We start from the raw sequence: 6,000 nt of genomic DNA on the forward strand, positions 1-6,000 counted from the left end.
AACTCAAAAAAAGAAAAAAACTTTATTGGTAGAAAGTGTGATTGATTAGAAAATAATTATCTTTAAAATCAAGATTTATAAATTGCTTTAGTTTGAAAATGAGTATGTTGAACTTATATAGTTTTTAAAAGGTACTTGCTGATGTTGCATTTCGGTTCAGCATATGTTAAACTTGCTTGAAAAAATAAGTCTGGCAATTCAGAAAATAAAAATAAAATGAACAGGACTTTATTGAAGTTGAATGGTTGAAGTTAATGAGTGTGAAGTTGAGTGATTAGAAAATAATTATCTTTAAAATCAGGATTTATAATTCGTCTTAGTTTGAAAATGAGTTTACAAATAATTCAAACCAGTTGCTCTTGTATTCCTACAGATTCAAAAAAACCACTAAAGGTTAAGAACCTCGGATAAGAGACTTTTTCAAACAATTGTAAGAATGTTGTTTTAAAAAAAACCAGCTCATTCAAATGCGAACATTTCAGTTAAAAAGCCAGCTTGAAAAGTGAAGAAGTTCATTCTAAATCTTTTTCTTTATCCCCATTCAAGCATATCATACAATATAACGGAAATCCAAGAACATAATTTTTTTTTTCAGTGAATTATCTCACCAAACAGCACCGTTGTTTTCATAACCTTTTCGCAAAAAGCTAAACATTTTCTTCAACGGCAGCAATTCTCGTTTTTTGGTTCATTTCCCTTCTCACTCTCACACTCTCTCTGCTTCTTTTTTTTTTTTTTTTACAACTTTCGTCTCATCTTTCCTACAAAAGCGGAAGGGAGAATCCCTTTTCTTTCATAAATCCTCCCTACTCCCTTCTGAAAGCGGTGCGGCGAATAGCAAAAGAAATGCTTCCAAATAGATGTAAGACTGCAGCGAACGAGGAGAATTTTTTGAAGAAAAATGTAAGTAAATAAAACTCGCGAGGAGCAAAAAATAGAAAGAAAAAAGGAAAGTATACAGTGAGGGTGAAAGTCTTGTTCAACACTTCCTAAATTAATGTCGCCATGTAAGATCTAAGCTTTCATTACATGTCTACCATTTCTCTTATAAGGTTCGAAGTGATAATGTACAGCAATATATTTCTGACACTTGTAATTCTGCAGAGAATCTATCGTTTTCTTGAAGGGATTTTTACAAAGAATTCCACTGCATGCAATATGTATCAGAATGAGAATAATTCGCCTGACGGCATAGTCATAAGAGACACGTCGAAATACATACTATCTATCATGTATCTGTACATTAGTAATCCGGAAATAAGAATTCCTATTCAGGTGATGTCCTCATCGTCGGACCACATAAAATTATTTATTTATTTATAATTACAAAAAATTTTTTGAATCCTTATAAATGTTGACTGATTATTGTCTTTACTTTTATACTGAAATTAAAGTGCATTTCCATCAATGCACTCTATATCATTTTTTTAGTAGAATAGTGGTTAGAAATGCTTTGCAAATAAGAACCATTTATCGAGTCAAAGGATCCATTTTAATTAACGAGAATATTATTTCAAAGTTCAGCTTCGAATTTTATTTTTTGTAAAATACCTGACTCACCTTTTTAATTATAATGAGAATGTAAATTAGTTTTTAATTACATAAGCGGGAACAACAAAAAAGTTATTGTTATTTTCATAAAAGCTTCGCTTAAAAAGGAAAGACAGCAAGACAATCGAAGTACTACACACACACACACTAACTTTCTTCAGAGGCGATGCCAACGGCCAATTCGTTTTGCCAAAGAATCGACGTGATTCCTATAGCGGCATTATGTTTACTCATAGTTGTAATCAAAGATTTCAAATGAAATAGAGAAACTTGATTCCACAGTGAAATTAAAAATTCTAATCATTTAAATTGAGATTCTTTCGATTTACTAACGAAAGGGTAAATATCTACTTTCTTTTCGTATGAATTTCGTATTGCTAACACAGATTCCTCTTTCTGATTATAAAAATATAAATATGTCACATTTTGCATTCCAAATGGCAAACTGAATGGAACGCGCAAATTCGTAATAAGCTTCATACAATTAAGCCTGTAATAGATTTCTGGCCAACTTGACGCAGCAGAAAACTGGACACAATTTTAACTAGATTGAGGATTGGACACACTGGATTCACCCACCGATATCTGTTGATGGGGGACCCAACACCATTTTGCTCAATTTTCAATAGTCCTATTTCTGTTTTACACATTCTTGTAGAATGTCCACGGTTTTCTTTACAGCGTCTTGCATATTTTCAGAAATCTCACCCTAATTTGGGAGAGTTGCTTTCCAAAACACAGCATGTTAACCTTTTTAGTTTTTTTTTTTTTAATTTTTGGTTTTTATAATCATATATAAACATTAGCTGTGCTTTTTAGTACAGTGTAGTACTTTTAGTTTTAGTTTTTTCACAGTTTTACGCTTTCAGACATTTGGATTTTGTAAACATTCCATGCATTGGTTTTATTATAAAATGATAAATATTCTAATCTCGTGAATGTGGCGCAAACCAAAGATGGCTTTTGTGCTATAAAAAAAACCCAACTCAACTGAAAACTCTTTTCGTATGAAACAAATTTATTGGCAACAGATTACAACAGAAAATGTGCTAAAAAATGAATATTCTGCATTAAGGGAAACTTACTAAACGTTTCATGCAATAAAACATTCCTTGTTGTCAACGGAGTTGTTACGAAATACGTAAGTTCATATGATGTTTAAGGGCTGGCATAAATCTGTAAATTGCGTGCAGCCAATATCTTTTCAAATACTCAATAAAGTCAACAGCTGTACTTGGAGTTACCAAATTTTTTATATAGTTACTTCTTCAGTTGAAGGTACTCACCATGAAATGGTTTTGTAATCTTTACTATAATTTTAATTAAGAATAATTTAAATGTTAATATTTTTTATCATCAGTTAATATATCATCGCACAAAACCATTTTTGGACTATATTTAGAATTCAAAATATGAGTTATTCAGTGGTACCAATTTCATAACTATAAAACATTTTCTCAATTTTTAATATATGTTTAAGTATAATTAACAGCAACAATTTTCATTGTTTTAATTAATGCATTTATACACATTCTTGTTAAAAGATTATTAAATATAATTTTTTTGAGTAAGCATCATCATTACTACAATGAAAGGCTAATTTTTTAAAGTAATAAAAGGTTAGAAAAATCAATCTTAAAGCTATATCGTGTTATTTGATGCTTCGAACTAGAGGCTCAACCTCTTTTATATTTGTAAACCCTTTTATTTAGCTTATCTTGTTTCATGTTTATAAAGATGGAATATTGCAATCTATTTTTCACTTATTTCTTCATGCACAAGAATTATGAAATTTTATACAATTATTTATTCTTGATGAATGCATAATATTTCAATAATTTTTTAATTACCAGTTAATGTATTGATTTAGCTAAAAGGTATTTATCAAATTTGGAATCTTCTTTAAATTAATTTTAGAAATAATAATAATTAGATTCCAAAATATTTGTAACTATGAAATATATTAAAGAATTAAAAGTAGAAAAATAATATTATAAAGAAATTAATATACAATGCAGCTTTTAGAATTTTCAACCATTAATTGAATTTGAATAGAATAAAATAGTTGTTTTCATTTACATTTAACAAAATATTAAAATAGAAGCGGCAGTCTCCTAGCATCTATTATCAAAGAAAAAAAATGTTCATTATAAAATTAAATTACAAAGGACTTAATTTTAATTTTATTTATTTGATGCCTTCTAACATGGCCTAGAAAAAGGAAAATATTTCTTTAATCTAATTAAACTCAAAGTAAAAAAGGTCAGTTTTAATTGTTTTATCTGATTAAAATCAAACGTCGAAATGAGACGATGAAAACAACTTTTTCATTTAGATTTTGTTTTTATTTTGTCATTCGATGCAGAATGCACTTTAGTTTTTTTAAAAATATTCTTTAATTAAATTACTTTATATATCATTTTCTCCCTATATTATTTACATTTACGTAACAAATTTTTATAGTCATTTAAAAAATGAATGTTGGAAAAATAAAATTATACACTTTTTCTTTTTATATCAAAATATCAAAAACTTTGTAAAATTTCCTTTCTTTTTTTGTATGACTTCGGCATCGCTGGACAATGAATTTTTCGTCCAGTTAAATCTGTTTACCAAGACTTTAAAAATCTATATCTAAGTATAAACTTCTAAAAATTCGCCAAAAGAAAAAACACTGATTCGAATCAAATCTAATATAAATTAATTATTTTTGTTTAGAAAAATAAATTTTCAAGGCTCACAGAGAACTTACTCTTTATTATTGGTCAAAAAAAGTCCTTATAAATCTCGAACTTCAAAGGCGGTTTTCCAAACACCGTAACAATTATTTACAGCTGATTTTTCTATATATTCTATATTGTTTGAAGATAAATCTCTCTCTCTCTCTGCATCGCTTTTATTTATAGCCGAATGGCAACAGTGAAATATAAATAAATCGTTATATAAAAATTTCAGGTTGTTTCATTGAACCTTTTTACAGCTGCATTTAATTCAATGTCTTGAAAAATAATGAGCTACAAATTATTTTTACAAAACTCTAGAGAGGATTCCAAAACTCCATTTAGTCAAAGGAAATAAGATGTAAAAGAAATCGAGAAATAAGTGTCAAACAAAAAGCTTGATCGAGCACAAACATAGGCTTAACTGTCGCCAAATGAGGAACCGCAATGATTTACCTATGGAAACTGATTCATTATTCAACAAGGACGCCTATTTGGCTGTTCTAAATTTCAAATTCTAAATTTCTAATTCAAAGCAGCAATTTACTTTAATGTACCTGTTTGTTCAAAGGATCATTGGCAAAGGCTGTTTTATTTTGTCACTTAAGTCAATAAAAACACTTTTCAACTTCAACTATGGAAATTGATGATCATATCTTCCATATCTTCCAAAAGAATGTTTGTTTTATCTTAAAATTCAAAATGTTACCATTTTTATGATATCAATTTAATTTCTGTAAAAAATTTTTTTCTTTATTTTAAATCGATATTAATATTTAATACAAAATTCGGCGAAGTTTTTTAAGGATACGATTGCATTCAATTTCATCTATCAAAATATTAAATTGCTTTTCCAATGTTAAAATCAAGATAAAGAAAAAAATTATTATTTTCTTTAATTCCAAAATAGGATTTTCATTTCAGCTTTTATTTCATATTATTGATATTTTTAATTTGCTCGTTCTGTAATTTGTAGCTCATCGATTCAGTTATATTCATATTTTTCTATTTATTAAATAACAAAGTGAATATTTTTTTTAAAAAAATAGATTCCATATTAATCATTTAACATCATAAAAAAATATATAATCTGAGCGAACAAGCTGATCGATAAAGACGACAAGTATCATATAAGTAATTATTAATATAATATCATTTAAAGCTAGTGGGGTTTGTCTCCCCGCAAATTCCTCGCACACTCCCTATAAATGACACCATTCCCCTCTCTCCTCCCACTTATGAATTTTGAATCTTGGGGTAAGGCCGTGATTGCTAAAAATGATTAGATCTTTATTTTTAGAACCCTGTACATGAGAGTTTGGTGCTTCATTAATATAGTAAAGAAAACTGAGTAGGTATTTTGTCAAATTTTTTTGTTATTGACAAATTAAAATTTTACACAGTTACAATTTTAGTACCAAATTTACCACAGTTACAATTTTAGTACCAAATTTACAACAGTTGCAATTTTAGTACCAAATTTACCGCAGTTACAATTACCACAATTACAATTTTAGTTCCAAATTTACCACAGTTACAATTTTAGTACCAAATTTACCACATTCATAATTTTAGTACTAAATTTACAGCAGTTACAATTTTAGTACCAAATTTACCGCAGTTGCAATTACCACATTTGCAATTTTAGTACCAAATTTACCACAGTTACAATTTTAGTACCAAATTTACCACATTCATAATTTTAGTACTAAATTTACAACAGTTACAA

The sequence above is a fragment of the Argiope bruennichi genome, chromosome 8, assembly GCF_947563725.1.
Source record: "Argiope bruennichi chromosome 8, qqArgBrue1.1, whole genome shotgun sequence".
Classification (NCBI taxonomy): domain Eukaryota; kingdom Metazoa; phylum Arthropoda; class Arachnida; order Araneae; family Araneidae; genus Argiope; species Argiope bruennichi.